The following is a 24,926-nucleotide window of genomic DNA, read 5'->3' as shown; positions in this document are numbered from 1 at the left end:
CAAACTAAAGTCAGGACTCTGAATCTCAGGAAAGCAAATTTCCAGCTCCTCAAGGAGTTAGACAGTAGGATCTCCTGGGAAACATCCTTCAGGGACTATGGAACAGAGCCAGGAAAACTTTAAGGCATTTTCCACGCTGTGCAAGAGCTCTCAATCCCCTGGTGTAAGAAATCAGAAAAAGAAGACAAGAGACTGGCATAGATAATTAAAAACCTTCTGGTCAAACTAAAGGGCAAAAAGGAAGTGCACAGGCAGTGGAAGCAGGAACACCATGGGAAGAATGTAGAGGTCCAGCCCAGTTGTGTAAGGCTGGGATTTGCACTCATTCTTCAGTAGCATGCTCCTGAAATAATGTAAATCATTAAATGAGACCTCTGGTAATGCATATACCCATAAATATCATTATTTTATCATTATTTTCTGAGGTTTCCTTGCTTCATCAACATGACATAGGGAACAGTCTAACTGCTCTTCCTTGGTAATTTTGTGAAAGATTTGAATTAAACTAAGTACAGCAGCAAAAGAAAGTTAATTTGAGCAACTGAAGAAATGGACTTGGCTTTCATAGCCAATATCTTCATGAACTGAGAGCGCTAAAAATATCACGCCGTGGTTTTCATTTTTGCAGGTATTTAAAGTAGATATTATGGAAATCTTGACAGACATTGTAATTCCATTATCTACAGTCTCATGAGTGTGAGCCAGCTGCCTTGCTGTTTAGGTTCTGCTTACATAACTGAGAAAGCAGCTATTCACCAATGATAATATTTATTTTCACTGTTCTTTTCCCTTGTATTTATCATCATAATATTATTTTTCTTTCCTGCCTGCTCTTAACCTCAGTGGTTGCACTTGGGATTTCAAAGTAAGGGATGTATTAGGACAGAGTTTGGGTTTATATGTAGTGAGTTTGGGCAATAATAAATCCTCCAGATTAATAATGCTGTGATGCAGTTTCAGCAGATCCTTTCTTTGGTTTCCCTGTGCTAGCCAAGTCAAACTAAGATTAGACAATCTTAAGAAAAACAAGGGGTCTTTGTCTCCACTGCCACCCTCACCTAAAGTAGTTCATAACTTAATGCTACTGTTAATTGGTGAACATTCTAAAATATGTCAGGACAAGTTTAAATAGGAGGCATTAATTGGGATTTGTCCCATATGGGAGTCATCTTGGGCCTGCACAAACAGAGAGATGAATGAAAAGGCTCCGCTCCCGTTCGAAACGTGACCTCTCTGGGCTTATTTGGGCTCCTGATAGAACAGGCACTGAAACAGCTAATTAGCTTGGCACTGTTTCAGACAGCTGGATTAGAGTCAGTGATAAAATGCAGCAGAAGGCACCTCTTGGCACAAGTCCCTGTAACTCATCCTGCCAGCCTGGAAATCCAATGGAGCAGAGGGGTCCTCCAGGCTGGGGTTGGAGGCTCCTTCTGAGTCCAGAGGAACGAAGCCATTTGTCAAAGCCACATTTGTCTGTACATGCTTATACTGCAAGAGCAGAGCAATATATCTGCTGTAAATCAGCCCCAGGACCCGGCCAAGCTACTGTAAGTTCCTCCCTCTCCTGTGAGCAAATACTCTGCCACTCTGCAAAAGAGAGAGAGATTCACAAACTCAAAGCTGCAATAATCCATAGTAACCACTCATGCCCTTCTAACAAGGAGCTCTCACCAGCTACGTCTGCTTTACACCAGGGAGCATGGATTGTGTATCAATGTGCTTTAAAGTACTTGGGAAATACACTTAACATTTTATGCTCCTGAAGTGATAAGGGTTGCCAGCATGAGAGGGAATTGTTTCAAAACAACGGGGATAAAATTCCTGGGGAATTGAATTCTTGGGTAACACAACAGGATGAGACATCTCTACATCTGATAAGAATAAATAACAGCAATATTCAGAAAATTATTTGGGGATTAAAAGAAAATTTTCAAATGACCATCTTTGCTGACTTCACTGTGGTGTGCTACCTCACAGGGACAAAATTCAAGACAGAATTTTTTTGAACAATGGTTTAAGTTTAACTACAGCAAGCAATCCAGATAAGCAAAAGTTACATGCAGTATCCTTCTGTGTTTTACTAGATTTTTATTAGTTTAAAACTTACAAATGTAATTGGAAAAATATGATACTGTACCAATGCAGTAGGAAGGAGCTTACTCAGTTATTCCATATGACTGAGTCTGCTCTGACATTCTCGTGTTCATATATTCTAATAAAGCCTGAGTAGCCTTCTATTCCTGTTTTTATTTCATACCCTTCCCACTCTACACCCTTCTTTGAAAAATAGTATTGGTGTGAGATAATATATTTGCACATTTTGTGCGTACAAATAGCAAGAACATTGAAGAATGTATTCCTACAGCAAGGAACTTGGGTTTTAACCTAACTTGGCTATTATATGGCCCCTGAAATATATGAAGAGATTTAAAACATTCATCTTGGATTTCAGCTATGGCAGGCTCGCATCATTTCCCATCCACATTACATTCACCATGATGTGAAGGGATTCATGGAGCCTTCTTTTCTGCTCTCATTACAATCTTTGTCACTAGGAATGAAGTATCCAAATTTTAATGCCTCATATATTTTGTCAGCTGTGGTGGTGTGCTATACTACTCTGACCTTTTTGATTGGCTTGCCATTTCAGTTCTCCCTATTTACAGCTTCATTAACCTGTGGGGGAGTGGTGGATACCAATCCCTGGCTACCAATCAAGGGACACTCTATTGAAAAGATCAGCAGAGTCCAGCATATTTACAATCCTTCCACAAACCAAGTTTGTGCAAGTTGTAGAAGTAGAGTTCCCCATTTGAGACAACAGCAGCAGGAAAAAATGAAGTGACATGAATTGAGCCTGAATCCCAGACAGTAGGAAAATGAAAGGAAGCAGAAAAAAAGTCTCCAACCCAGTTTCAGACAAACACCACATTTGTTAACCCACAGCTCCTAACAGAAAACATTTGATCTCAACTGGATGACACTACCCAGATAATTGAAATCTACAATTATTACTATTTTGAATTAGTTTTGAAGTCAACTCTAAGAAACATACTGTCTGTTTAATATAATCCTGGGAAGCAAGAATGAAAACTGAGCAAGCTCTTTTGCACAGAGAGCTTTTTAAACAGGAAATATCTGAAGTTTGCCAAAATTCTTTGCTATAGACTTTACTAAACATCATCTTCCATATGAGAAAACATTAGTAATAGTTATGTAATTAGTTCCATTTTAAGATAACTCAAAACTGATTCATAAAACAAACTGCTATTTAGACCACAAAGAGATAGGACAAAACTTAGACTAAACATGGGGTTTGATAGCAGAGGGCACTGTGCTGTAGGAGGCTCTGTCTTTCAGATAAGAAGAAAAACTAAACTAATGACCACTTATGATCAGTTAGGTTGTTTAGGCATGGTAATCTGACTGACCTTGCTGGACTCCAGCTTCTGTAATTGCAGTTCTCCCAGAATACCTAATTTTCCCTGAATGTAAATGTTTTGTGGTAGTAGTGGGGCAGAGGGAAAGAGCCTCCTTTCCTAAGTACCTGAGCATTCCTACATGAAGTAGAACAGAATTTCTGGGGTGAAAACACAAGAAAATAATTTTACATGCAGAGGTTTGAACTGGTTATCAAATTACCTGGGAAAGCAAGGTACAGTGAAGAAATATTGAAAAGCAAGATTTCCCCTTCAATCATCACAATGTACCAATAATGCCAGCTACAACTAATATTTCATCTTTCTTTGTTGGAAGACACTACTCATCTCCAGAATTAGAAACAGATTCATTAAAGAAATGGATGAATTAGGCATTAATGCAACAGTTTTGGTCCATAAGGATGCCACTGTGTAAGGTTTTATTTCTCCTATCCATTTTAAACCTTTCACCACACCTTCAGTCACATCAGCTTCCCACAATCATTACTAGTACATGTCCAGGGGCTGTTGTAATTTGCTTCTTTATCAGTTACCCTTTATTTCAAACAGAACTCAGGAAACAACTAATTACTTGTGTTAATGCTTCAGTTTCTAAGCAAGAGAAAACTTTAAGCTCAAAAAACAAAGCATAAACAAAATTGAGGTAGCTAAAAAGTGTCAGAATAGTAAATTACAAATAAAGCATTCATTAAGTCAAACATGAATTGCAGCCTGAAAAGTTGTACAAACACTGCACTGCCCCTTGTAGCTACACTTGCACCATGGGCATGTGATCTTATGCTCCTGAAGAAGCCAGTGAGACAATTCAAATACTTATATTTCTCTTCCCGTTTAACACACTGGGAATATTAAGGTCCCATTCATTTTGCTACTGTTTAATATCCTTCTATGATAGTGATTCTCTCTTTTTTCTCAGGGACACCAACCCACCCTTTCATAAGGTATTTTCCTATTTGATGCCTGTAAAAGACCATGCATGGTGTGCAAGAAGCAGAGCAAAAAGTACAGTGAGACTATCAATTCAAATTATAAACAAACAAAATCTTAGATTGTACTGACATATCCCAGTGCAGACATGTCCCATATGACACAAACACCAAGATTTGAACAAAAATCTTGTCATTACATGACTTGTTGTTGTTGATGTGCTAGTCACAGAAAATGATTTTAAGAAATATTGCACCAAGTGGTCATTTTCACTTTATTTACCACAAATTAAAGCTGCAAAATTAATTAGATCCTATTGCTAATCAGAGGAATCTGCTCCAAAGAAATAATCTGACATATTGGTAACTTGGTAATGTGTTGAATTTCTGTAGGCCAGTAATTTTTCTTGGCTTGCTCAACATAAACATCTAATAGCAAAAAATAAAAAAAAGAAAAAAAAAGTAAATCAACACAGTTTTATTGAAGTCTGTGTTGATTTAAGCCATCTGAAATTCTGGCTCAGTACTGAGATTATTTGTTATTACAAGCAAAGCATACGTAAAATCAAGGATTTTTATCTTTAGAGGCTTGGCTGGAAATGTTGTTCTTGGTTACATGAAGAAAACAGAAGACAAACATTTTGAACATGAGAAAAGCTCACATTTAGTGACCTCTGAATAAAAAACCCGATTGATTTAGTCAACTTAATTCTACACCCATGGTTTTGTGTTGTTGCTTATCACAAATGCTCTTTTGCATTATAAAAAAGACAAATCCTTCCTTAATTAATTTTATAATGTATTAGCTGACAGTATAATAATTATGATTTCTTTAATTCCCTTGATCATGGTCTTTGTTGAGTCCTAGAAATGTCTTGGATACATGAAAAACTTCTCAACCTACCCAGATGTCTAGACTCCAACTAGTAGTCAGTGGACTCACAGTAAAGACCCAAGAAAACCCAAACAACCCAAACCAAATCAAACCAACAGGACTTGCAATTGCTACTAAAGACAAAGAACCAGTAACTTTATTTTTCCTTATATATTGCCATCTGTGAGAAAAGGCAAATCACAGCCTGCTGGGGATAGGTCTCCAATCTGAACTACAGAAGATGAGGTTTGTGTCCATAAATAGATTAGGTACAAATATGGACCTGAACTTGCTTTTCCCAACAAAGGTACCTGCAACTCTTTCCTTATCCATCATCTTGTTCTCTACGTGATCCCTTGGAGCTGCCAAAACACAAATAAATGCTAAATACTGCTCCCAAATATTTTATGAAATGAATTGAAATGTAGACAAATGCCAGGTCCTGAGGTGAAGAGTGTTTGCCATAGCTTGTGGTGCTTCTGAGAACATCAGGAAACACAAGAGAGCAGGAGGTACTAAGGTACCTCAGAAAAGCAATTACTGGTTCTGCTTGTTCCTTCTGATGCACTGAAGAAATGACAATAGTCTATGCATAACCATTTCCTAGGGATAAAAAGATTTCTACCTGGCTAATGCAGGTATCTGAGTGAAATTGTGAAGCATGGGTTTCATGAAACCATTTTACTATTTAAAATGAAGCTTCCTTCATATTTTATGAAGGGATCCAAAAGGGATGCCAGCAACATTCTTCACTCAGTGCTTCATGAATAAATGCAAATGAACACAGGCATTCAGGTTCCAAAGTTGGGGAGAACAGCATAGAGAAGCCATTACCATTTAAATAAATTTTTTTCTATACATACATGGACATGAGAGGTTAATTAAAAATGCACTAGTAAAGCTGACTTTGTAAGAAGCAGTCATTTAGCCCTTTGAATCAGGCCAACCTTAAAAGCCATTCCACTTTCTTAATTGTAAAGTTCTCCATCACTAACACTTTTCCAAAATGATAAGCCTTCATTCTGTTTGCAAATGCCTGAATATATTGCTAACTCTTGAATATTTTTTCCTGTTCAGAGGAATAAATAAAGTAAGGTTTACTATAGCTATCAACTGGATATCAGACAAAAATGAGTTTTCAAAGTGAAAAATCTACTTAAGTTTAGGCAACACTCCCCCATCTCACTTATTAAAAGAACAAAGGTTTCCTTTAAGTACATCAAAAAGGAGGTAAACCTAAACCCCTTAAAAATTAGGTACAAAAGCTACACAGAGTGATTGGGGGGGTGAAAGGTGGGGTAGATCTCAGATGACATGAGGTGTGCCTACAAAAGCAAGCAGGGCTGTCGGCAGAAAGAATTCAGGGAACAAAGAAGGTGATGCCCCAAAGAGAGCACCATGAGAGCCTTTTACTATGATAAACTCTAATCTGGCCCTGTGGACCTTCTGGGACCCCTGAAAGGAGCCAAGCCCATGGACTCTCAGACTGCTTTGCAAAACAAAGAATTGAGGGGATGGGGAGGGGTTTGTTTTCAGGAGGAAGCCTTTACTGTGAACTAGAATGCTTTCACACAGCACTGCATCCTGGATTGCAAATGCAAGAGAAATAGCAGATGTTCATCTCTCTTCCACAGCGATGACAGAGTCTGTTTCCAGGTTTCTCAAAAAGTCATTCTTTCAATTGCCATCATGTGCATTTAGTTGACACAGTGCTTACAAAATGCAATTCAGACATATCTCACTGCAGAATGTTAAACTGCTGCTTTCTGCCTCTGTGAAGGGCTGCGTGTGACCCGAGCACAGCGGTTCAATAGGTGAACTTTGGGAGAGGCAACAGAGGTGGAAGGCATTAGTGTCACTTAGAGACACATCAGACATTTTGGGGTCCTTTCCACACAACCCACAGCCAAACAAAATGCTGTGGGAATATTTCTGAACTGAAACATTTCAGCAGTTCGTTTCTTGGAAAGGGATTTTATTTGAAAGAATGAAACATCGCCACTGCTTAAACGGTTTGTCTCTAGGCCAAGGAATGATCTCTGTGCTGAGTGGGCACAGCACTTTACAGACTTGATGATTAAATGATAATGGCAGCATTTCAACAAAAGTAACCTTGACTGCTTAGAGCAAAAGCACAAGTGGAGATCATGCTAGAGATTCCTGAAATATGAAAAACATTTTACTCATACTTCCTCTCCATTGCAGAGATAAATTCAGACATCACTTAGCCTCTGTATCTTCCCACTTTAATGTTAATTTTTGTCTGCATTTCTTACTGATTTTTTTGTTTCTTGATATCTCTTTTTATACATATAGCCTGACAGGGGCAGATATTTTTGGGGATTTGCTAAAAGGTAGACTTCCCCAGCATTAATTACAGCATGCCTGAAGCAGCCAAGATATTGTTAGAGGGAATTTTTGCATCAAAATATTACAAAAAGCACATCTCTGAAGGAATTCCCTAGGGGATCACATGATAGTTGCAGTTTCTGTTGTATTTCTCTTTACATTTGTATGCCCACTTGAACCTGAGTATCAAATAAAATTTTAGAGAAACAGGATAATAAATATCTGCATAAAACAGCACAAATATTGCACATGAGAAGCAGCATAAATTTGCACCCCTAGCATTTGCAAATAAATTCACACAATCTCTGTGTCACACAAAAGATGGAATGGTGGTCATGGCACCCAAAATCATAAGGGTCATTAACTTGATGCAATAAGTGCATTTCATTTAATTTTATAACTTCTTCAGGCATAAAAAGCAGAGTATTTTCGATGCTACATATATAAATTTTCAAGATGATGCTACCTATAAAACAACAGAGATTTCAAAAAAACTGGGGAGACAGAAGCCAAGAGAAAGAAAGGCAGAAGCCAAGAGAAGGGAAAAACCTCTCCACAGTTATGTCACTCTCCAAGGACAAAAAAAGTCTAATTGTGAGACATTTGCCACCACTTCCTTCACAGTCAGAAAAAGCCTCTTAAACAAAGAAGCAAACACAGAATTGAGCAGCAGAACTCACTTTATACTCATAATAATAGTTTCTAGGAATAAGCTCAATTGCAACAACAAATTTCTCTACTTTACTCCTGTTTAGTTGAATAATAATATGCTGAGATCTAGGCTTCATACAAACCCTTATGAATGGCAAAGAAGTAAAGATAATCATGTGAGAATAGATGTCCCCAGTGATTCCTTATAAAGGCAAATAATGTCAGTACTACATGTTTATGTGCAGTTTGTGATTTTACAATGCAAACAAATGTGAACTTATAGAAAAAAAGATTATGATGGAGCAATAAACTGACAAGGAGACTTTTTTTTTCAGTGTGCTCATGCTGTATACAACAGGGAGATATTATATGCCCAGATTACATAGTTATTTCTAGTGCCTCCTGCCCCACCAAGTGGACTAATAGTGTTATTTTTTACCATAAATTTGTATATCCTTTCAGGACTAAATGAAGTATATGTTCCCATAGCAACAAAAGCTAATTCTTTACAAATTTAAGTCTGAGCCTTTAGCACTGAAATCCATGGAAGCTTACTTTCATACGGATCTTTGAAATGTGCAATTATGCAGGCAGTTTTAATCTGCAAAGCTGAAAGATGGAGGGGCATGGGAAATCAGTAATCTATACATGGCATAATATTCACATCTCTAAATGCACTGTAAAATTTCTTAATCCGTCACCCTGAAAATCCATCATACCCCAAAAAATCTGTTTAACGTGTCTGCCGCTGCCTTTTAGAAAATTTGTGTTGCAAAACATAATGGTCATTAGACAGTTTACAGTTTCCTGACAGAGAGCCTTGGAAAATGTGATATTCAAAAAGAATATCACAAAGTTCCAGATATTAGAAAGTTCCAGCTTTCTAACAAGAGGGACAGCTATTAGGCATACTCAGTTGAAATAAGCAAATAAATCCTCTTTCAGCACATGAAATTAATAGGACCAGATAAGACTTCCAAGGACAACAACAACAGGACTAAACCAAATGCCAACTCACAACCTAAAACCTTAAGGAAAAGTTACTAAACTATGTCTAGGAGAAAGGAAGTTAATTTAATCAAGAATCTTAACCATTAATTCATGTCTCCTTTAAAAAACAAACCATGTTCCACATCACCTCCACCCTTGCCAAAGTGAGCTTGGTTTTGTTCCCTTTGTAGCTGGACATGCCCCTTCACCCTTCTCATGGGACAGTCACCACATGGTCTCTCCTTCCCAAGCCCTGCTTTCATTCCAAGTTTTGAAAGAGCAGCTAACCTCTCTAGTACAAGTCACTGAATGCTTAGTGCATTTATACTGTGCTATGATTAATTTTTAAAAGAGCTCACAAAAGGGCTAAAGCATGTGCTCAAATTTAATCTAAGACTACACAATTTGGAGAATAACTTCTCTTTGTAGAAGATTAAAGGAAGGTTAAACCATACTACGCTCCAATTTTTTGGTTATGGTGGGGTCTCACTAAACTTCCATAACCAAGCAATTTTTTACTAAATTCATAACAGATCAAATCCTCCCATCTCCCTCCTGTATTAGAGTGAGTTTTACATACAGCACTGTAACACAGCATTTGTATTAAATTTTCACGATTTCTCAGAAAAAGCATCTCCTATCTACCATTTAGATTGTAATGCCCATCCACACCAGGGACACCCTAAATCACTACACTTCTATATAATGACCTCTGTCCATTGATATTTGAAATATTATTGACACTACAAGAAATTAAATACTTGGAAAATTATATGCTCAAACAAGTATTCAAAATAGAAGATGAAAGCATTTGCCAAATGCTCTGGTGTGACTGCAATTATGGCTCAGAAAAACTGGACATTGGCACATCAATGACCAGCAACCTGGAAATTGCTTCATTTTACTTTTATTGAGATTTTTCTCCAGTTTGGCTTGGTTTGGCCTAACGAAGGAAGGAACAGATCTGGGAATAACACAAAACCTGCAGGACAGCAGTGGATATGCTGACAGTTGTACCTTCATGCAACCAAGAAAAGGCAAAATAGCCCAGTGTACAGGAGAAAAACACTAACTTGCTTCATTTAATTCTCTGCAATCAGAAAAATTCTTCTTTAGTAGAAAGAAGAGTAGGAGCATAGCCTAGTCAGCACAAAATGAGGAACAGGATTCCCACTGTGATGAATTTTGTCTAAAAAAGTTGCAAAGCAGAGTATACAAGCAAATCTACTGAAGTGCAGCCCAAGAGGCCACAGTGCTTTTTAAGGTGCTGAGAGTTTCCACAGGCACAGGAAAAGAGTGTACCACAAATTTGGTTTGTTGCAGTTCTATAGAAGCAAAATGTATCCCTTGAAGATGTTTATATATTACACATCTCATCCCTTAAAACAAATAGTGACTGAAGGCTCACCCTATGAAAAAATATGACTGAGATGTTGAGAAACGCAACTGTAGATTACAAAAATACTGATTTAATATTTTTTATTCTTTCCTGCTCTTTCTTAAGATAAGAGTGTTTTCATCTTCCTCATTATAAGAATACTGCATTGAAGTGACAGCTACTAAAAATGTACATCACTCATGCCCTTGGTTTGAAACATTAGGAATGATGGGCACAGTTCTGGTTTCAGATATCTCCATAAATCCCACCATTAATCTCATAGCAAGGCTCTAATGCTTTTTTATAAGTTATTACTTGATATATTCTTGGATTCCAAAGACCAATATGGGCATATATGCAACATAAGCCTGGAAGACACCCAGGGTTATTTGACTTTTAAAATCCATCACTAAGTCAGGCTTACAGAATTATGCAGTGACACCAGGAATGGCCATTGCAAAGCATCAGCTGCTTTGGCTCATGCCACTATAATCTTTTTTGCATATCACAGGGCAGCAAATCCTGAAATAGGGGCAGTTATATACTGGAAGCATTTCTGAAGAGTTGGTAATTTTTTAAGACCTTAAAATCAGTATAATCCAAACTATTTCCCTGGTTACGTTTCAGCTCCTCTGTGCCAATTAAACTTCCCAGACAAACCATATAGAATCAGAGATATATTCCTCTAAAGCCTTTTAGATTTTTACTCCCTTTCCAACAGTCACTCCTGAATTATGCATTGAAAGCGAACTCAGAAACTCTTTAAATATCTCATCATCTTTTATTTAGAGACAGCTTAACATGAAAAGTCCTGTTAGAGGGATTTGTTTTACATTTTTAAAGAGCAATATTTCCTTTACAACCAAGCCTTAAGTGGTCTTACTTAAATGCAGTATTAGCTTCTTTCAGGAGTTTTTATTGGATTTGCACTAGTGGTAGTAAAAGCCATTTCTAAATGTCTAAATCAGTAGCAATATGCTTTGTTCATCTCTATTTGCCCCAATGTTAATATTTCTTCAAGCTAAAAACCAGAAAATAACGCCCTCAAGCCCCCAGCAAGGCACATAAACATTTATTTCTGTATCCAATGTTTCCAGAGATGATCAATATGGCAATTTCCTGCCAACCCAGAAGGCTAATTACCCCTCATTTCAGAGACTGACAAGGCAGAAGTATTAAAGTGTTCTGAAAATAAGTCACAGAGAACTCATTAAAGAACCCTAGAAGAGGATTCTTTGCCTTTTCTTCAGGAAAATAGGTATCTCATTATGGTGTATATGAAGAAGTTGGGTGGTAGCACCACTGAAATTCAAGTGGCTGGGGTGAAATAGCAGTGACTCCAAGCATCTGGCTGGAAGGGGATGTTAAACCAGTGTGAATAAATTTTGGGTTGTGTATTTGTAACTGATTTCTCTTAGGTTGGAATAAGTAGTTCCACAGTAGATTCCTGGGGCAGGGCATGTGTCCCTCCAATGCACATATCCAGGGCCCTCTCACACTATTGGTTAAGGGCTAAATTGAGAATTTATATTTCTTAATGCCTGGTAAGGATGAATAAAAAATAAAATTGTTCATTCCTTTTTGCTGTAAAACCCTGCATGCACACGTTCAACACATTCTCCTTTCGAATCAGATGGCCTGTGCTAATCTGCAGATTTTTAAGAGAAATCTCTGCCACCTGTGCCTATATATGCTGGAAATACCCCATCATCCAGCATGCCACAGCAAATTTTTCTGGCCTTCTTTGTTGCAGCTGCCTTGAGAGAAAGGGTGGTCCTCTGGCAACCTGAGCACTTCATTAAATGTCTGTTGGTTTTCTCATTCTAAAAATAAAAAGGTCAGTGCTCTGATGGAAGATATAAAGGTGTCTTACAGAAGGCATTTGGCAAGGGACAGGTGAGGAAGAGGTTGGCAAGACAAAGAAAGGGAATAAAATCAGTGTATGTTTGGGAAGGAAAGAGATAAAATATATTAATATGCCATTAAAACAAATAAACATGAAAAATAACCAACTCAAAACCTGTATAATTGAAGCCATGATTTTTTGGCACTGTGTTGTGAATTGCCAAGGAATGTGGTTTTCAGGTTTTCCTCAAGGATCACGAACAAGAGATAAAAGGTGACTTAGCAGAGACATTCACCCCTGGCAGCTGAGCACTTCAGTGCCTCTTCTATTCCTGGAGAGCTGCTTCTGGCACACAGGTTTTCTCTGTGTCCCATGTTTAGCTATGCAGGCCAATGATCTGCTGGATTCAGCGTGCTACTGGCTCTTGCAGTGCACCCACAGATGCTGATTGTTCTGTGATAAGGAGAATATTTGCTCCAGTGCTACTGGAGAGGTGTTGGCAGGTTCAAAGTGTGCTCAGGCACGGCCCAAATCCACAGGGTCTGTTTTAGGGAGCAAACCAGAAATTACATTCCCAGAAAAAGAATACAATGCCCACTGTCAGAAATGTTGCATAGCCTTTCTACAACTCCCTTTTATTGCTCAGATGTGTAGCCCATTAGGGGAAAAAAAAAAAAAAAAAAAAAGAAAAGAAAGGTAAGGTTTGCCAAGAAAAGTAAAGTGATCTCTGGATTGAGATTAGCACTCAGGGTCTTTCAGAGAAAAGATTTGAAAAATTGGCAGGAGAAAAGTTTGAAGGAAAGCTCATGGGGGCTGCAGGAAAAGAACACTTTTAGGGATTTTCTCACAAGAGTATTAAAACAAATTTTCCATATCCATCTTGATATATTCCAGCATAGATCCTTGTTCTATCTGGCATCTCAGAAGCTCCTCGATGTAGTGAGAACAAGCCACATAAATAAGATGGAAGTTTCATGTAACATTAACTATTTAAGGCAGCATTGCTCCTGTCAAAACATGTATTTATTAGAAATGGATAAGTGGAAAGGAAATCCTTCTATTCTACTCATTTTATCCATCTCATAATTTCTAATTAAATGGAGCCTGTATCTCAATTGCTCTGGCTTTTGGAATTAAAGAACTGCAGCTCCTATGATAAGCTCTTCCCTCTAAATCCAAACCATTTAATTTGCTTAATATACCTAAGTTTGTAATAGCTAAATTGTAATTTTAAAAAAGTAATGTGGCTCTTCTTTTTTTTTAATAGTGTTATCTGAAAATAACAGATAATGGTGATATTTTTTAAAACTCCCTGAAACATTTAATGTCAGTCTTGTTTCTCATTTCAAGAGTCCACAAGCATGTAAAGTGGCTAGATTTGTTGTGTGGTACAGCTATTTTCTATATAATAGGATAGATTTTGCTAAAAAACAAAGCCTGCCCTTTGAAAATCACTGCATTTTAAGTACACAGAGATAGCTGAAGGGAACAGTGTGAGATCAGCAGGTGCTACAGAGACATTCTTCTGCCCTGCTATCAAAGCAATGCCACACTCCACATCTTCATGTCAAGCAGGTTAAAAAGCAAATATCTCAAAATAGCTCCATCCTCACCAAGTGACCCAAAATCACCTTCAAACAGAATTTTTTTGTAGGATTACCATAAGTTAAATTTCCTGGAGAGCTTTTAAAAATGTACTCTCAGCAACTTCAACAGCTTCCTTTGAAAGACCAGCCCATGTAAGGCACTTGATTTCAAAGGATTTGAATTTAAATATACATCTATTAGAGTTCAAAAAAATATGGCTAGCCCAACATACATGTTGATATTGTTCCTTTTTTTTTTTTACTGGAAAACCTTCATTAATAAACCTGACTTGATATTGCTAGGAAATGGCCAATATCTTCGAAAGCAAACCTGGAAAGCATTCTGTAGTAAGATTTTTTTAAAATCATCATATAAATGTGAATTTCATGATCATGAGACAAAATGGAATCCTGAATATTCGGAGTGACAGTGTTCTTATTAATTAATAAGTGTGACTCCTCTAAAGTATCAAAATGAGGATGCAGTTTCACAAAATACCAAATTATCAAACTGACTAACCAGTACTTAGATGGAACTTAAAGGGTTCCTGAAGGATACACTAGGTGACAGATTGCCTGAAGAAATAAAAACAGGAAATATAAGTTTTCCTTTTAACTGTTTTAGAATAGCATTCATCTATTGAAGAATATACCCTATTTTATCAACAATTGTTGCTTTTTCTAGAAAAGAGATGAACAGAATGAAAAACCTCAAAACTTATTAAAAACATAAAAAACCCAGGCAATGTGAGGGTCCTAGCACAAAAAAAAAAAAAAAAAAACAACCCAGGAAACACCTCATTTGGTTTATACTTCTAATTAGAAGTGCAAGAGTTTTGTGTTTCCCAGTGAGGCAGGATGAGCACTTCTTACAGGCAAGGGCATACAGAGCTCCAATCCCTGCACTCCTCCAGGTCTGTACAGCCTCACTGCCCTTGGAAGCTTTAGGGGCAGTTCACTGAGCAATTTGGAGCTGCTTAGAATGTTCTTTTGTGGAAAGAAATTTAAAATTATTAAATTACAGACTACCCATCACCTCCACAAAGATGAATAGGAGACAACAAGCTAAATGGCTCTTCTTTGAATGAAACCATGGGGCACATCTGTTTGCAGCCAGACCTTCAATCCCAAGAGAACAGAACACAGCCTAAGGCACGAGGCTGACTGCAGTAGCACCTTCCAAATTCTTACAGTAATATTCCTTTGGGGGCCAGGAGGTGTTTTACTATACAATGATCAACACCATCAACACCAGTAAGTGTGACTTGGTGAACTTCTCAGTGGCACCAAATACACTGAGAGCACTTTAAAACACACTCCCTAAGCCACTGGTCTTAGGGCCAAAGGGAAATGGGGTACAAGGCCAGCATAGACATTACTGGACACTGGGGAAATCGTACCATTCAATTTGCTGGGAAACAAGTTATTCCAAAAGGGGAGCCATGCTAAAATGGCTTGAGGACACTCTTGAAACTAATGGGACAAGAAATTTCTTAAAGAGAGTGCAATCCATGCAATAGCTTTCCAGTAATTTGAAAAAAAATTAACTCCTGTGTACCTAAGTATAAAGTATGAAAATCTAAGCCAATGATATCTGTGGAAAGGTAAAGCTTGGCACCGGTACTGTCATAATTCCCAAGACTGTGAATTGTTCAGAACAAGTTGCCTAGGCTAACCCAAGCCCCATCTGGTCAGGATGGCTGGATTTTAGCTGAAGTTATTCCCAGTTGGCATCTGATCATCCAGTGTGTGCAGAGAGAGAGAGACTGCACATTGCTGCTCTCAGCACCCCAGGAAAGGATGTGACCACCAGCCCCATGGACCCCGTGTCACCCGACCCCCATGGTGACCCTGGGTAGGCAGCAAGCCTCTCCCCATGCCCAGTTAGTAAGGCTCATGTAATAAATGCAAAAGAATTGTGGATTGATTAACTCTCAGACTAAATTTGATAGCTGGAAATACTCTTTAGCACTGCTTTCTTGTTGTGGTTTAACCCCAGCCAGCAGCCAAGCCCCACACAGCCACTGGCTCACCCACCACCAGTGGGATTGGGAAGAGAAGCAGAAAGGTAAAGTAACTCCAGGTTGAGGTCAGGACAGTTTAACAGGGAAAGTAAAAGCCATGCACACACAAGCAAAGCAAATCAAGGAATTCACTCACTGCTCCCCATGGGCAGGCAGTGTTCAGCCAGCTCCAGGAGCACAAGGCTCCATCATACAGCACAGTGATTTGGGGAGACAAACAACTCCACTGCAAATGTCACTCCCTTCCTCCTTCTTCCCCCCATTTTATGCACTGAGCCTGATGCCATGGGGTCTGGAATATCCCTTTGGTCAGTTTGGGTCACCTGTCCTGGCTGTCTCCTCCCAACCAACCATACAGAATGGCAGCATGAAAAGCAGAGAAGGCCTTGGCTCTCTGCAATAAAAGAAACATCTCTATATTATCAACCCTGTGTCCAGCACAAATCCAAAACACAGCCCCATACAAGACACTGGGAAGAAAAATTCTAAATTCTACCCCAGCCAAAACCAGCTGAGGAAGGGGAAAAAATAAAACAAACCCCAAAAAACACAAAAGAAAACCCAACAATCAATAACATCAAAGCAAAGAGAAAGGAAGAAAAAAAGCATTGAAGAAATATTCTGCCACCTTGTCCACTTTTTGTATTTAAGAAGGTTCCCAAAAGCAACACTGCAAAATGTGAATTATTTCACAGTTGTTTTCACCATGTTGAATGGTGCTGTGTTTGCATTCAAAATACAATGGCTACAAGTGAAGTGATTAGATTATTCTTTTGTGCTCTGCAGTAAAATCTGCCATAAATAATAATAATAAAAATGCAGATCCTTTTTCTAAGTTGACAGTAGAAAGAAGAAAACAGCAGTCAACTTTTTACTATCAGTAAAAGTCTGAACAATTAGTGGGACCTGTTTATTCCTGTTAATTTAGCAGAACAACATCAACAAAACCACTTTATTAGCCATACCTTTTCCTAGTAAAAAAGGCAGTGTTTTAAACCATACATTAAAAATTTTTAACACACTTTTGGCAAGCATATGGGCTCTGATTGTCAAACATATGCCATAAATTCATAGGCAGAGTCAGGGCAAATCATTTGACCTTCTTGTGGCTCAGACAATCCAGCTGTAAAATTAGATGAAAGCAGAACTGAAAAACAGATGCTGCTGCATCCAATTTGGGCTTTCTTGAGCAAACAACAACTTAAGAGAGCAGAATTAATGCCTTGTATGAACTGCAGCATTTTATTTGATGCTCATCAGCACAATCTCTAAATTAAAATAAAAACCTGAAAAACTTTGCAAGCTTGCCGCATGTATGACATTGAATTTCCAAATTGAAGAATTATTTACATGTTTCCAAAGACAGGCAGTAGCTACCTAGAGAACTGAGCCTACTGGGCCTTTGGCAAGGAAGGTTGGGTACCACAGCATAAAACCATCTGCCCAATCCACTATGGACCCACAAGAGCTTAGAGGGGCATGCAGAGAGAAGGCCAGGCCAAAGCACCTGACCCATGCATGGGTTTAACTCATTTTCCAGGCAGCCAGCCACCCCAGAAGCTCCACCTGGAATTTCAAACTCTTCTTTCCTCTTCACAAGTCATAGGGAAATCCACTTTTTGCTCATATCTGGGTTGGCAGCTTCTGCTGGGCTCCAGTGTGTTGGCAGCTGATGAGAGTGTGCCGCAGTGCCCTATCCAGACAGTTCTGCCTCTGCTTCTAGGGAGTTCCTGAAAAGCTTAAAACCAAAGTTTGCTCCCAGGCTGGAAGGCAGAACTTCAGCAGGGAACACCCACAGGGGAATATGAGTTGCTGCCTTGCTGGTTTGGGATTTTCCAAGTTTATATTGGGAAAATAGTTCAAAATCCTGAAGGAAATTTAAAAAAGAAGAAAAACCAAAACAACACCAGAATGCACATCCTACAAGTCAGGTTTGCTTACTTGTGTTTGTACCTGGAAATAAACACTACTCCTACTTCAAAGGCAAATGAGGAAACACGCCTGAATTTGCACCTTGTCTGTGGACCTCACTTTTTGGAGGTAGGAAAACTGTATTTGGGTTATTTTCAAGAACATGATTTGGAACAAGTAAATAAAGAAAAAACGCTAAGTTTCACCTAAGAAAGAGTGAAATTAATGTGTTGCATGTTTTTTCCCCTTATTCTTTTCCATCTCTTGACTACATAACATACTCAATTAATTCATACAGAACCTGAAACCATGTTTGATTCACCCCCTTTTCCAAACCAGAAATCACACCCTGCTCAGTAAATACCTTCCCCTGCTGCAAACCAAGCAACCATAAACCAGGTTCTGGTGTTGCTGTAGCTATTTCAAAGCCCTAAGTACCACAGGGTTCTCCTCACTGATGACTGTGCCTAGGACATAATAATGTAATTAAGCATAACAGAGCCAGAACACTAAAACAAGTTTTAATTTTTATTTTAGTAATGCTGTCCAACTGTGCCAACAGGTGTAGATTTCATTACAAGTAATAAGGAAATGCTAATAGTTACTGTACTATATTTTTGGTGACAGCAAAGAAAATAAATTCTTCCTAAACATATTAACCTGTTTTTGCCCTACAGTAATAAAGCTGGTGGAAATACACTTCTTTTATAAACACTTCCTCATACATTTGGAGCTGCTTATGAGGAAGGAGTTATTACATTAATTATCCTGTCAGTCTGAAATTTAAATTGTGTGGCAATATTCAGTATCACATCCTAAGGGCACATCATATTTTCAGATAAAGATTTTTTTATTGTATCAAAAAAAGACCCTTTGTTTTTAAAAAATTTGCATAAGTTCTTGTCATTTTATCTAATTTGGTTCTTTCATGGAGCCAATCCATCACTTGGTTACTAAGATAGCTTTTGCAATTGAACACTGATTTGCCAGAGAATGTATGCATATTTTATATCTTCCTGAAATCAGAGTTTAAAGAATAGTGTGAATTCCCTGGAAAGCAAGCTGTAGAGAGATGAAGCCAAAGTCTTTGTTAATAAATGTCACAGTTCAATAAAAAAATAAAATAAAGAGAGAAAATTACCAGCTGTATAAGTAAGAAATTCCAGTAGAAGGGCAAAGAACACATCACACTTCACCAATGACACAAAATAATCCTTGTTCTTGCCTGTTTAGATTACATAAACTCTCACAAACCAACTTTATCTACTTCAATGTATATAAAAATCATCAGTTTTGATTAAGTCTGATCCAACACTAGGTGTACAAAGATACCTTCTGGTGACTGAACAAACAAAAACACGGCATTACTTATTTTGCAAAGAAGACAGCAGGAAGCTCACAAAGGATTAAACCACACCTTAATTCCCCAGCACCTGGAGCATTGTGGATGGATAATATTTCTATGTTTCTGGTTATCTGTGAATTTTAATTAAACATGAATGTTTCTGTCAAATGTCAAAGAACTTCATTTGATATTCTAATCCAGTCCTAAGCACTTAAACATGAGGTTAAAGGCCTCAAGTAGTTCAAGAGTTCCTAAATAGAGGACAACAGAATTTAATTTGTATGTAACAATATTTTCATAGTGGGGACAGCTCATTCAAATGAGAGAGAGAGACAAGAGCAATGAAATTCTACTTCACATATTATGGAGCTGCCTCTTTTTGGGGCAGCCTTGGATTCCCTGTTCCAGCTCAGCCATTTCAGCTTCTCAGCTCAAATATTTATCTGGACACAGCTTGTCTGCACAAGGGCAGTTTCTGAGGAACCACTCAAAGCCCTTCTCCAACAGCTTTACTCTTCCTATCAAAACACTTTAAAGTCCATGACAGGTCCCACAGTTAAGTCATCTTTTTGGAAGGCCAAGGGACAGCTGGTAGTTGAGAAGCTGAACAAAAAAGACAAAACAAAGCAGGGCTGAGCATCCCTGAGCACGTGTCCATAAGGAGCCAAGTGGAGAGTTTGCCTGCAGCTTTCTCCCCATGGGACATTTCCAAAGATCTTATGTGCAAGGCAGGGAATGTCACTGTCCCTTGTGTCTCCTGGGGAAGGGGAGAAGGCAGGCTAAAAACAGATGAAGCGAATAAAGAGCAATATCCAAAAAACCTCGTGTTTAAAGACAGAATTTAAGACTCTAAGGCTGTCATGCTGAATGGATCATTGGACAATCTTTATTAGGGAGGAGTGGTCAACTCCAGAGAGTGTATTCAGTTACCCCTTCAGCCTGAGGAGGCTGAAATGGCTGACAGAGCATTCCAGACTGGCAAAGCTGTGGGTTTGCAGCATGATGGGTGTAGGTGTCCCAAGCTGCATGGAAGAGAACCAGGAAAAATCTTTTGTTTCAGCATGAAACATGAAGTGACATGGTTAAAGGATTTCTTATTCCTGAAAAAGTTAGTCCAATGAGCACCAAAAAAGCCTGGAAACAAAAATATCTTCCCCCAAACCAGGAATGTGTCCAAGAATGTAGGTGGCTTTGGAGTGCAAGTAATTTACAGGTTGCATATTCCAAGTCAGGGACCTTCAACAGGCCTTGGATATCCATATGAAAGGAAACATACAGGACAAGGTGAAGAGTAAGGAAAACCTCAGAGGAATAATTACTGATATTATGTACAAGATTCCATTAGAAACCTCTGGAAAGATTCCAGCTGAGGGGCACAGAATATTCCAACACTTCACTTCCACATAACCAAGCTGTGCTTTTGCATGTCCATAGTTCTTTAGTCCCTCTGATAACTTTTTCAAGAACTTGTAAATTATTATTAATTTAGAAAATTAATCTCAGAATATGATGCTGTACAGTATTAATTTTTTTTTTCCTATAATTTGGTAGTGTACAATATTACAATAATTTTTTCAGCCACCAAATCAAAAGAAAACAAAGTAGACTGACTTTAATGGCTGGCAGTTCACATTGCTTTGGGTCACCTTTTACAATGAAGGTGGGACAAAAATAAAAACAAAGTCCAGAAATCTTTATTTCCAATTGATGACTGATTTCCAATTATATGAATAATTAATAAAATAATTTAAAGAAAAATCAGTATAGGTTCAGAAAGTAAATGCAGATCAAAGCATTAATATGTTAATAAAACATTGAGCTACATAATATTGCTGAACTGAGTGAGGTTTCTGTCAGGAAGATAAGTTAATTGGTATTCTGACCTTTCACTTTCAGTGTTAACCTGAAGCTAGCAGGAAGGACAGTTGTTCTGGAAGGAAGTGTCTGACAAGATGTTTAAATTTTTATTCCCTCAAACAGCTTTTTACATCCTTAGTCAAACAGCCTGCAACAGAACCAAGCCTGTCTGTGACTATCGAGCGCACTGTGGCAATGTCAAGGACTTCTTTCATTATTTGTATAATTTTTTTTTGTTCACTTTGGCTGCTGTTTGTTTTCCTGAGACCTGGCTGATCTCACAGGAAACTGTTCCATCTACCCAGCCTCCACAAAGCTGAGAGCCTGTGCAGGCAGGAGGGGTGGCAATCAGTCGGCAGAGGAGGGAGAGCTCGGTGCCCAATCGATAGCCCCGGCACGCACCGACGAGCAGCATGAGCGTCACCCCCCCTCCCCCAGAAAATGCACTGGCAAAATGTGCACTCCAGAGATGGAAATGTTATCACAGCACAGGTCAGTAAACTATTGATGGGACCAAGAAACGTCTGCTGATGTACAGGGAATGATGTGTGGCAGTTTGATCTAGCAAGGGGGCTATTTTGTATGCCAAACACAGCTCCCTGCTCGGTGTTGTCTTTTTGGTTCACTTTACAATGCTTCAATGTCAAAGCTTCAGCAGACATGGGATCATATTGTAGGGATGTCTGCAGCACAGGTTGAAAAAAAATAAAAAAGAGAACTCTTTTTGTTCTCTTTTTTCAATTTTGAAATTGAAATGTTCTAAAAAATTAACTTCTAGTTTATCACGCCTTAAAGTGTCAGAGCCTTCATACAGCTCTAACTTCATCTTGTTCACAAATGATGACTTGCAATGACTAGATAGTCAAGCTTACTAATGTTCTAATTATGTCAGTGCAAATTAGATATACAGTAGTTTAAATTGCTTTGATAATGCCTGTAGGGTGACTTCTAGCAATGAGAGAAATATCAGGTTAGACATTTGGGTCACAGCATGTCAACCTTTCCTAACAAAGTTGACTTTTTCTTCTGATTTTAGTTTTGCAATAAGTTTTAGACCGTAAACTCAATTTGTTTGGGGGAGGAAAAACAAAATCAAAACCACTGGGAGTTTTATAGTACAGCATTATATAATGTATAATTTAATGTTTTCCCATGCACACACCTGTGTCTGGTTATCTTTTCCTGTCTTCTCTATAGTGTTCAGCTGTGGATAGAAACCACTTGAAACTGCAGACTTTGAGAATCGACCCCACCACTGCAGGCTTGCAAGAAGAGCCCTTCCTCTCCTTATGCAGGGACCAAGGGCTAGTTAAAATGGAAGCTCATATTCTTGACAGAGAAAGAAAAAGTCATTCTGAAGTATTTCTGAGCCAACTCTGAATATTTCCTGCACACTAATGAATCATGCACCAGGGGCAGCCACGGGACAAACTGTATCATGTAGGTATTATAAAGCACACCACCATATGCCCATGTGCTACAAGGAATTCTGTTCTTTCCAAAACCCTCTCTTCAGGGCAAAGTGATTTCACCACCCTTGTCCTCAACTAACTTATCTGCAAGTGGTACAGCCTGGAGTTCTAAAATAGAGACTCTCTCCAGTGTACTTTTTTTACATTTATGCACACGTGTTTGCAGGCATGTGTGCATGCATATGCATATACCTGTAGTCACACTGAATACAAGCATCTCTTACTATATACTTGTGATAAATTCTAGAGAAAAAAAAAATCATTTTATTGCTTTATGACATCACATTCCCACTGATTAATGAAACTCAGCCTCTGAGACTCATTCACCTGTGTTGGCACTAAATTGAAGCAGCACTCCAAAAAGAGGTTTCTGGGGCGAGGATTTCGCTGTGTGTGAAACCCCACAGGATAATTGTTACTAGATCTGCTAATGACAAGGCAGCAGCAGATGGTATTCTCCAGGCAGATGCAAGAGAGCTATGCCTCCTCAGCTAATAGAACAGAAGCCAACTTCAAACCAGAAGTCCTGTGAAAATATAAGTGCAATCCTGAGCCTGAAATAATAAGCCTTCTGGATATTCAGCACATATCTATTTTGGCTGTGCTGGGATTGTCACACAGCTTTTATAGTGTCCTGCCACTTCATCTGTGGCTAGAGAAGAGGCTGTGCCTGCTGCAGCCTCCCATAAGGATATGGATGATGGAACTGTTTAGCTACAGCCATGATGACAAACCAGCTCTAGGATGCCATGCTACACACTGCTGACACTCTCTTGACACTCATTTGCCCTCTGCCAACCAGCTGCACCCAGAAAACACCCAGGGATAACTTGAAGAACTATCATGGATCAAGAGCCACTCTCAGCAGGCAGAAGAGACCAAGCCATTCTGTCTGGGGAAAAAGGGGAAAAGGGAGGAAAGGAGGGAAATGAACCACATGGAAAAAGCCGTGCTGTGCCTTCTCTCTGCAGGGACAGATGACAAGATTTTCTTCATCTATTTGCTATAAAAGATAGACCCTCTGAAGTATACCTCCCAGACTCTGATAAAGAATTCAGACAGAAATTATGAAGAATAAAAAGATGAAGCAGTACACTATTTCCTTCTTTATAAATGCAACACTTGGAGCAGTTATTCAAGTGAACACTCAAATTATGCCACAGAAAAGAAATAAGAAGTAGATATGTGAGAAAACTATAGGGCCTAGCCATTATTCTGCTCCTGGATCCCAAATGTACCTTATTTTGATGGACTGGGATGTTCTTTACATGAAGTTGAAACCTTGTAAAAATGAAGGAAACAGAACTAGATGTAAAAGATAAATCAGGCCATATAGCTGTTGTGATGTACATTCTTTATGGAAAACTGTCTATATTTTTGACTTGTAGCCACTGGTTTTTAGTGGTGTTTCTGTTTATCCTGTATTTTTCTTCATCTGCTCACCTTCCTCATATATTTTGTTGTTGTTTTAGAATTACTATAGGAAAATCAAAATAATCTTGTTATTGGAGGGTAGGCCAGGTGGTCTTTAAAGGTCCCCCCCAACCCAAACCCCTCTGTGATTCTATGTCTCAGCTCCTCTCCTGCATAAGACAAGTTTTACAACAAGACCCCTAGAAAAAGAAGCACTGGGTAGGTTTATTGGCTTTGAACAGATGGCTGAAAGGGACATCATGGAAAACATTTAAATGCTCAAAAAGGTATTGATTAAATGTAAACTAGATGGGCCTCAAGTGTTCAGATAGCCCAGACTCATGTTTTAGGCAATATGGAGAAAATAAATTCAACCAGAATATATATATTTCTCATGGAAAAAGTAGAAAACATTAAACTTAATTCAAGAAGCAGCAGGCAGAAATAACATACATCTTATGGTGAATTTACAAACTCCTTGAAATTTAATAATAGTAAATTTATTTATTGCCAGACACCACTCTCTGAAACCTATTGCTGTGATCTAGAGCATAAATTCTTCTCCATATGCAGTCAAATGGCAAGTGTATGAGCCTACACAGTGTAAAGAAAGTTGTGCAGATGTACTTTGGCAAAGAAAAGCTGAGGACTGTGGTGGAAAGAAGTGGTCTTACTGCAGTTCAAAGGGGCATTTTACAATCGAGTTCTCTCTGTTCTCAAACTTCCACCCCCAGACCCCTTCCTCCCTATCTCACCAGACTGCCTAAAGCTCTTTTATGAGTGCCTCATATATGTACTAACTTACATTTGGGAATAGATATGTGTCTGTCCCCCAGAGCAGATGCAAATTCTTTCTCAATTTTA

At 38.6% G+C, this 24,926-nt stretch overlaps 1 protein-coding gene across 13 annotated transcripts in view; it reads right to left on the bottom strand.

Moving 5' to 3' along the window:
• ROBO2 (roundabout guidance receptor 2) overlaps positions 1 to 24,926 on the bottom strand; it is a 1,036,281-nt gene that overhangs the window by 659,305 nt on the left and 352,050 nt on the right. The window lies entirely within an intron of this gene.

This window comes from Agelaius tricolor, unplaced genomic scaffold, assembly GCF_023055355.1.
Source record: "Agelaius tricolor isolate 1412-34295 unplaced genomic scaffold, bAgeTri1.0.p SCAF_9, whole genome shotgun sequence".
Lineage (NCBI taxonomy): Eukaryota > Metazoa > Chordata > Aves > Passeriformes > Icteridae > Agelaius > Agelaius tricolor.
Note: the sequence above shows the minus strand (reverse complement) of the source record. Positions and strands in the feature narration are given on the sequence as shown.